Below are 10,016 nucleotides of genomic sequence, written 5' to 3' on the forward strand. Positions count from 1 at the left end.
AGTTCAAGGCCAGCCTGATCTATAAAGTGAGTCCAGGACAGCCAAAGCTACACAGAGAAACCCTCTCTTGAAAAACTGAAACCAAAACCCAAACCAAAACAGAACAAAAGAGCTGAGAAACAGGACTGGCCTGGAAGCCCTGCGAGTGCTGACTCCTGTAGTCATTGTAGCACCTGAGTTCAAGTTCTGCCTGATCATCAGCTGACAGTGACCTTGAACGGGACAGCTGTGATGGCCTCTCTGGGCTCAGTTTCCCAATCTATGGAGAAGGGGCCTAGGCCTGGCATACTCCAGATTCTGAAACTGTGGGAGGAATGGCCATTTTGCTAAGTAAGTATAGAGAGGGAGCTCTTGCCCTCCACTGGCATCCAAACCCATTGCTGCCTGTCTGTGCTTGCTGCCCATGTCCCTTGTTAGTGGCCGAGTGGGTCTTGGAGTCTAAGAGAGGCATGGGGACAAAGGGATTTTGGTTGAGCCTCAGGAGCAATAGTTAGCTAGTCCAGCCATTCTTAGCTCCTGTGGGGGCCCCTCGCCATTCATGCCTGCCCCCTCTTTCCTGCTGCCTTGCTTAACAAAGACAAAGACAGCAGTTGACACTGTAATGCTGAAAATTGCTTGTTTCAGAACATCCCCGTAAACAAGCCCGTCTTTGTTTTAATCCCAGCCTAGCTTACTGTAGTTAATTATAGGAATTTGTGGCTATTTATGTGAACCAAGGACAGGCGAAAACATTCATTTGTCGGAGGTTTAAGTGCTGGGTGGGAATGGGCTCCAAGTGTAGAAAGGACAGGCAGGTAGCATCTGTCCTGGGGGCTGTGCAAGGTAGTGAGGGGCCTGGGTGTGTAATTATCCCTGCTGCTCCTGAAGAGAGGGAGGGCCGCCATGGAAAGTGACACCTAATGACTGTTTTCAGCGAGGTGGGTAAAGGGAAAGGCCCGTGTTTAAGGCCATCGCCTGAGATGGAGTCTTGCACCTGCCAGGTGAACAGGGTTACTTCCAGGCCTGGCAGCGCCTGCCTTGTTCCTGTCCCAGCAGATCTGGGGAAAAGGAAGTAGGGCCAAAGTTCCCAGGGGTCTGCAGATACGGTGGGGGCCAGAGGCTGGAAGGCCTGGGTGCCGCCTCTTCTCCCTCTCCTCCAGCCCCAGAGGAGCCACGGTTAGCAAGGAATGCTAACAAAGAGGAGACAGCGCTGGCTAAACAGAGGCTCCAAGACAATTCCTGGCCCAAACAAAGCTCCCAGGCCCCCACCCTCATAAGAAAACAAGCCAGGCCTTTGTGCACACTCAATAATTATCGCTCACAATTACCCTAGTCAGGGCTGTGTGCTGGGGCAGCAGGCGGGGAGGGGGTGCAGTTGGAAGCCCTAACCCTCCCTTGCTTGGGGATGGGGGTGGTGGCACAGTACCTGTACTGGGGCAAGTTCTCAGGGAGCCACTGGACAGAGGGACCCCAAAGGCCTGTAGGGGGCCTGCTCATGACTTCCCTGTACTAGACGTGTTCTCTTGGATTTCTGGGATCCCCAGCCACATCTCAGACAAAAACTCCCTAAAGCTCCCTGCACCAGCGGCCTTTAGCCGTCATGCACAGAACTGCTGTGTGCTGAGGTATTGTCCTCTTCCATGCTTGTTCATCTCTGACACTCACTAGATCCTTCTCTCTGCATCTGGATCCTGAGTGCTCGGCTTATGGCTGTTCCTCTCCTTGCAGGTCTTCCAAACGACACCAAAGTTGCATCTGAAACACCTAGGAGTCCAGCTTCAACTCAAATCCGCCATCCTTGCTCTCCCAGTCTTCTTGCTTCAGACCCCTTTCAGCTCTTCCACTCAGGTACCTGACTCAGATCCAAATGTGTCCCACCTCCTCCAGGAAGGCTTCAGTCCTGCTCCACTGGAGGCTTGCCAGTCCTTGGTACTGATGCTGTTCTGTGGGTGAGAACATGTGTATGTACATGTACACATTATTTACACAACAGTGTGATTCTAACACTCAGCTCTGAATTCAATAGTAATAGTGATTGTTGTGATATTAGCTACACCTACATTTACTGGGTACTTGGCATTTAACTATGCAGATTGCTAAGCTGTTTCCCACACATTTAATCATGCGATCACCTTAAGGGGTAGATTTTGTGTCCTGTCCATGATTTATACTTGAGAACTTGCTGCACAGTTCTCAAGTGGAGTAACTAGCTCAAGGTCACAGAGAAGAGAAGCAGGGGTAGCAACATTGTGGATAGGGCTTGGGAGCCTGGTATAACAGTTTATGGGGGCTGCTGGGTTGCTTCTGTGTTTCCCAAGTCCATAGTCCACCCTTGAGGCATCTTAAAATAGCCGTCTGTGGCAGTATTTACACCACGGGAATCAGCAGTCGCCACAAATAATGTTTTCCCTTTCCTTGCCCAGGAAGCTGGCTGTTAAACTCCGACCAGCACATCACAAATGAGCTCACCCTGTCTTGTCACACAGCCCATGACCCTCTACTGTGAGTTTTGTATTTCTCCAGGTGTCCTCTTGTAGCTGTGATGCCTGGTGTTCAGGATGAACTCTGTGCACTCAAGACAGCAGGGATCTGTTTTGGTTTACTCTGCTTGATGGTTTTATGACAGAGTTAGCATTTAGTCCATTGCTGGCCTCCAACTGTAAATTCTCATGTTCCAGTCAGTCTCCTACGTGCTGGGATTATGTATGTGAGGCACCAAGCTGGCCATGAGCAGGGATTTATTTCTTCACTATTAGGGACGGTGTGGGAGAACGGCTGAGGCCGCTGGATTGGGTTGGGACAGAACATCAAGCCAGCATGTCTTAAGTTTGATTTGGTGTAGGAAATCCCTGTTATGCACGAATCTAGAGCCCTGGGCAGCCAAATCATCCTGGGGATTAGAGTCCCTTAGGTCCTGTTCTACCAAAGGCTTTTCACCACTACCCAGTGGCCAGACACAACTGAGAACTACAGACAGACCAATTAGAGGCTGACTCCATCTTGGTTTCAAAGATGCCGAGAAAAGCCATGGATAATGTTAGCAGGAGGCAAAGTTTAGCCCTTTGCCGAGGGTGCAGCATGGCCGGCCCTAGAGCGGCTAGCTTGGGAAGCTATTTTGGTTGTCTTTAACTGGTGGCTTAGAGCAATTTTCTGGGCACCCATGGGCCAGAGGGGCCATGAGACTCTTGCCACTAGCAGCTGCCTTTTTACACCAGGATAATGATGGCTTCTGGGTGAGAGAGATCAATAGGGGCTAAAAATACGTTTCCGCCCATCTGGATGCGGCTCTGGGCCTCTCGCTGACTCAGAGGCCGCTATGAGTGGCAGGAGTGGAAAACACTGAGCTGTACAGATCCTGCAGGTCACTCTCCTGCCTTCTCAGGGCCCAGAGTGCTAAGACCAAATTGGGGAGACCAGCAAGGAGTGTTCAGGCTGGAGATGGGATGGAGGTGTCTTGCTATCCCAGCCTCCTCACCCAGCTCCTCGGAGCAGGTCCTTCAGCTGTTGACAGAGTAAGAGTGAGAACCTATGAGAAAAAGGAGCAAGATAGTGCTCTCCTCATGACTCCATGCTAGTCCAGAGCTGGACACTGTGGACACAGGGGCAGGAGGACGCAGAATCTTTGTCCTTCAGAGAGCTCACTGTCTGGGAGGAGATAGTTTTTTAAAAAGGCCAGCAAAACAAACAACCCCACGCAGCATCTTTTCTAGCTCATCACTCAGACACAGGTGCCCGAGAGGCTGCATCTCACCTAATGCTCGAGTTCATTACTATACATATGGGCAGAGAGAAGCTCAAAGGCCACAATTCCATGATCAACCAAAGTCATCACAGTTGGACCTGCTTTGGCCCCTCAGCTTTCAAGCATCCCATTAATGAGAATTTGACCAACTTTCATGAAGGGTCAGAGGGTGAATACTGGAGCCTGCAGGCTATTGGTGTTACCGCACTCTGGTATTTTTGGTCTACTCTGGCCCTAGAGCATGATGGTAGCCATGGGCCACATTAATGAGCAGGCAAGGCTATGTCCCACTGAAACTTTATTGACTAGGAGATGGAGGGATGGATCTGGCTGGCTACAGCTGGCAGTTAATATCTCCTATTATCTTGAGGAAACAGATTCAGTAACTCAAAAGACTGCCTGATTCCTCATTATACAGCAGTTCTGTCAAACAGGAAGAGAAATGAAAGCCATGCCCACACTTAATATTTTCCAGTCATATCAAAAAGGAAACAAGAAGCAGGTAAAAGTAACTTTCATAATATATTTGATTAAACCCCACATATAAGGATTATTAGAATGTTGACAGGCAATGAATACAACACATTTCTAACAGGGTTATTTTATTATTCTGTTTTCCTATTGAACCATCCAAAATGATGAATATTTTATTTTTCTATGTATCGCTCATGCCAATTTCTACTTTTCAGGTTTTAAGTTCTCAATAGCCGCATGGAGTCTAGTGGCTATCTTATTGGACAATGTGTTATTGGAATAGAAATAAGGTCTTTTGATTAGTACTGGATTGCATCTTTGGTGTAAGAAAAACAGAAATGAGAGAAATTTCTGGGTGTGCTAGTGGATTAAAGTACTTAGATAAACAGAACCAGTGCAGTGTGTATACAGAAAAAAAAAAAAGGTATTAGAAGGAATTGGTTAGGTCCAATGAGCTCTACCTGCTTCTTGAGAGAGCCAGAGATTTGAGTCTAAGTTGAGCCCTGACCCTGAAATGCACAAGAGCTGATGGTTTAGTTCAGTTAAAATTCAAGTGAAAAAGCTCCCTGTCTCAGAGTGAAAGATCTCAGGCAGGAGGAGGCCCCTCTAATTCACAGGCAAGGTGGTTTTCTGTTCTATCAGGCCTTCCACTGAGTCCATGTGGCCAGTCCACATCAAAGAAATCAACCTGTTTGTCTCGGTATAAATATTCAAATGTTAAGCCTTTTCCAGAGCAATGTTTGACCAGAGGTGTGGATGTTTCACAGCCCAGTCAAATTCCTCTTTCAAACTAACCATCTTACCAGAGAAGGTTGCCAGGAGATCTCAAAGCAGAGAACGTCAGATACAAAAAGGATGATGCCAACAGTCCAAACAGAGGGAAGAACAAAGCCCAGGAGTTTGAAGGTATTTGGAGACAATAAGCTTTGCGAGGTGACTATTTCTGGGCTGTAGGGCCTAGGTCTAGAGATGAAGATCCAGGGATGAGGTCAGGATGAGCACTGAGACTGCCTGAGTCTCGGGGAGAGTTGGGACTTGATTCTGAGAGCTAAGTGACACGGTGCTGATATAGTTCCTCCACCAGCACACTGTGGAGTCTCTGAAACACAGCCATCAACCACATAAACACTGCAACACTACAGCACCAAGCAAGTCCAGTGGCCCTCATGAAGTCTCAGTGTCGTCCCAAGATTCAGTTCATGTCCAAGCATCACCTTGGACATGCTGAAAATGCAGCCACTTTGGACCCCCCAGTCCTGGTCCAAAGTTTCCTGGAACATTCTTAAGGTTTGTGAACCTTGACTGTCTTTTCTAAGAATGGATGTGGTTCAGTCCCTCCTCCTGCCAACAGCACTTGCTGCTCTTTTCAGGGCTCCACTGCCCAAAGCACTTAGAAAGCTTCCTATTGCTGCAACGGAAGAGGCAAATGGAACGGACATACCAACCCAGTTTCCTCGTACCTTTGGTATTTTAAAGATTCCCTGGTTGGCTCTCCTAGAGCTGTTTCAGATCTTTGCTTTTTCTTTCCCAAGGCAAAAATGGTAATGGTTCCTGCTGCCTAGCCGGCAGGTTCCTCAGTGAGTGGTGAATACATGGAGACCCGGTGGCTACTGGCTGGATTTCAAAGGCTGGAGTGGGGGTGCAGAATGCACCAAGGGATGGGGGTTACATCATGGAGGAGAGTAAGCATACGATTAGGTTCGGTTCCAGGATGATCCAAGGCTGGATGCCCAATGTTCCTTATTCGCTTACTTTTTTTTCTCATCCCAGGCTGGCCGTTCCGGTCTCAGATTACTTCGGGGCAGAAGAGGGACTTCTCCAGTTGTATGTGATGGCCATTCTCACATCTCACATCACAGCAGCGAGACAAGACCATGGTTATGAGCATAACTAAGCCACTCTGCGGTGAGCCAGGGCCTTTCTGACTACTGAAGCACTTCAAGTAATTGTATAGACTACACCAAGGGTCCCACCCAAAGAAGAACATACCAGGTGACCTCAGTTTAGGGCTTCACAAGGCTCAGTGCCCTTTTTATGACCTGTAAGGTGGACCTTTGATCAGACTGATTTTTTCAGAAGAGAAATATGAAGCATGGGAAAGTTAAAGGGTTCATTTAAAGTTCTGTAGTCTGGCAGGTTTTATTTGGTTTTTATGTGTACTGGGGGTTGAACCCAGGACCTGGGAGTTAGGCAAGAGCCTTGCCAAGACAGCTATGTCCTCATCCCTCTCTCCAGTTTTCATGTTGAGACAGGGTCTCACTAAGCTTTCCAGGCCTGCTTTGAGCTCACTCTGCAGGCAGCCCACAGTTGGCCTTGAACTGTCAATCCTCCTGCCTCAGCCTCTGTAGCAGGAATTATGGACCTGTGCCACTATCCCATCTTCAACTGGATGGCTGTTTGAAAACAGCCCAGTTATGATGCCCTGCTCTTTCTTCCCATATAATGCCACTTCTCAGTGATCCATAGGCATTATTCCATCATCTCAAGAGCCAGAAACAAAAAGTTACCATGACCTGTATCTAAAGTGCCATTCCAGAAGGACTTCTGGCTTCAGCCCATCTCTTTCTGTTTGCTCAGGGCCAGTAGGATACTGTTGTGGAGGTCCTTGAAGACTGCAGGGTAGACACTGAGTGCTGGGCAGCTCTTATGAGGCCCAAAGGCACTAGTAGGGACTACCGTGTATGAGATTTCCCTATCCCCAAATGTTGACAAGGAAGAGGTTTTAAAAGGAAACATTTCATTTAAAGCATCTGTAGATTGGCAGCCCCTGTGTGACCTAGCCTTTGGGGAACCTCATACAGATGCAGACAAACAGCCCTTCCTGCTTCTGAGTCATGCTGGGCCCTCATACCCATGCCAGAAACTTCTTTTCCATGGGGCAGAGGCAGAGGTAGAGGCAGAGGCAGAGGCAGATCTGTATGAGTCTGAAGCCACCTTGGTCTGTAAAGCCAGCTCCATGATAGTCAAGGCTACACAAAGAAACCCAGTAAAAAAAAAAAAGAAAGAAAGAAAGAAAAAAAAAACAGAAAGAAAGAAAAGAAAAGAAAAGCAAGCAAGCAAGAATCTTTTTTTCTCCCCTCTTCTTTCTTCCCTTTCCTTTTTTCTTCCTTTCCTCTTCTTTCTTGTACCCTTCTTTTTTCACTCCCTCCCACTCCATCCCCCCTATTTTTCTAGGGAGGATATCACTCTATAGCCCAGGCTAGCCTGAAACTGACCATCCTTCTGCTTCAGTCTCCTGTGTGCCAAGACTGTGTGTACCACCACATCCACCCAAGACAGAACTTTCTACATTCACACAAATACTGGGCACTGCAGTTCCTCTCCAAGTAGCTGTAAACTCCAAGATCATGCCCTCTCCACCTTTTCATGTTATAACTAGGCCCCATTGTTGGTTAAAATATATCCAACCAGTGGTCAGCAAGTCCCTGTCTACAGCTCCCTAATACCTTCCAACCCTTGGCTCCCAGAACTCCTTAGGAGCCCCAGGTTTTCTGAGGATCTTTTGGGGGTAACAGAGAAAGTCTGACCTAGCTGGGAACATTTGGAATGTGTTCCAGAAAGCCTGCCGGGGTCTGTGGGAAATGTCAACAAATATTTGGAATAGTGTCCCTGATGCTATCACCCTAAGTGCTTTTTCCCCTTCAGCATGTTAATTAATATTAGCTACTTCAGTGCTGCTGTGACCATAGTCATGACCATAGCGGGCCATGTAGACTCACAGATTGGAGGGATTTCAAGTCCTCATGGAGAAGAAGATAGCGCAGAACCGCTTAGGTCAGGGTAGTTGGTGTGGAGAATGGAGGCAGAACAGGAAGACGAGAGCAAGCAGAAACCAGGGTGGGTAAAACCCATCAAAGCCACACCCACACAAGAATCTGTGAGGGACACTTCAGATTCAAACCATAACGTGTCTCCCTCACAAGTTCCCCACAAGCCCCACTCTCTTCATGCCCACCCCTTCCACCTCTTCGTCAGGGCTGGCCTACGCTCTTCAGCTCAAATCAGCCTGCACTCTCTTTCCTGAGCCTGAGGCCTGCTCTTTGCCCATTCACCCCTTTTTTCCAGAGCCTCCTGCATCTGATAGGCTCTTTCTCTAGGCTAGAAACAGGGGCCCTAAGGCAAGGTGCTCATTTTCTTAGGGAAATGGCAGGTGTCTGAGGACAAGGGATCTTCTTTCAAAGCCTCTGGAGACAAGAAGGGCTCCCACAGGGGGAAACCTTCCCTGTGCACCATCAGGAAGAACACAGGGAACATTCCAGCTGTTTCCTGTGACTGAAGGCTGTTCTCTCCTGTCATTCTTCTCCCATGTCTAAAAGACTTTGTCCTCATTTGGACAAATTGGGAAAAAAATGATGCTGATGAGGAAATCTCTTCCGGCACCGTTGTCTCCTTGGGGAGATGTTGGGGAGCACACCATGGAGAAAAAGCCTCCGGAAAAATCACTTTGGAAGTTTCTCCCCGCCTGGCATGACAGTCTGAAGGTCCTGAGGGAGGAGACCATTTGTGGCAGGTGACTACCACGGCTTCGGCAGCAGGCCCAGGGCCGTGGGATCCTGTGCAGGCAGGGTTTTCCTCATTCTGCCAGTTTTTCCTGCTGAGGACTGGGAATCCCTGTCATTTGCCACTCTCTTTAGAGAGCAGGATTGTCTCAGAGGAGGCCTCCACATCCCAAGGGCTGTGAGAATCTCCATCTAGCTTCCAGGTACGAAAGTGGAAACTGAGACCCATAGAGGAGATGGTTTGAGGAGTTGTGTTATGGTAGTTGGTAACAGAACCAAGGCCTCTGTTTTGGGTCTTGGTTGGTTACCCCTGAAGTGTCATGGTGGCTTCTTCTGACTTTCTCCAGGTACACCATGGCTTAGTGGCATTGTCTGAGCTGCCAGCCATCTTTTGTGCTGTGCTTAAGGTAGGGGTTTTCTTGAAGGGGGCACATGATCTTACAGTGGCTGTGTGGTGGGCTAAGTTGGACCCCCAGGATAGACTGTTCTATCTCTGTGTTTCTCCCACGAATACCCTTTTGTGTATATAGTACATGCCGTTATCACATTCTGGAAACAGGAGGTGTGTGAGCGAGGCACACATTGCCAAGGGCATCCCGGGTGCTCCTAGAGGCTCTTGTAAGAGAAATAATAATGTCATTCGATGACACCCCCCCCCCCGGTCCTTATAGACTCTCTTGCAAGCTTGTTCCTTGAAGGGATTCACTCATTCTGAACAACTATGAAGAAGAGATTAAAAAAAAAAACAGTTTACAGGAAAAAATAAACAAAACAAAACAAAACAAAAAAGGCCTCAGTGGTCTTCAGTGGCTTCTCAGAAGTCACAAGCAAGATTGTACTGAGTCAATCTAGTTCCTGGCCCACTGTACCTTGAGCTGCTGGCTCTTCTTCTTCTGCAGTGACACTAGTCACCCAAGGCCTGAGGAGAGCTGACACAGTAGTTCCTGAAGCCTGGCTAGTAATAAAGGAAGGCCTCTTGGAAGAGGATAGCTCTTGCCTGGGTCCTGATATAAACGATGTGCCGAAGAAAGAAACGAAGGTGCTCAGGTCTTGGCGCTCCGATGTAACGCCCTTGTCACTCACCTGTGAGTGGCCAAAGCCAGCACTTGCCCAGTTTGTTTTCATTCTGAGCACAAGACTTGTGAGCTGTGGAGTGTGTATCCCCATGTTACAAACAGGGAAACCAAGGCAGATCCTGAGCACTGACATGGCTTGCTTGAGCTTACTCTCACACCAGTGATAAGGCACACATCACTGCATTCCTATTGCCTCCATACACACACACACACACACACACACACACACACACACACACACACACA

Source organism: Psammomys obesus, unplaced genomic scaffold (genome assembly GCF_907164565.1).
Source record: "Psammomys obesus unplaced genomic scaffold, mPsaObe1.curated_primary_1811, whole genome shotgun sequence".
Taxonomy (NCBI): Eukaryota; Metazoa; Chordata; class Mammalia; order Rodentia; family Muridae; genus Psammomys; species Psammomys obesus.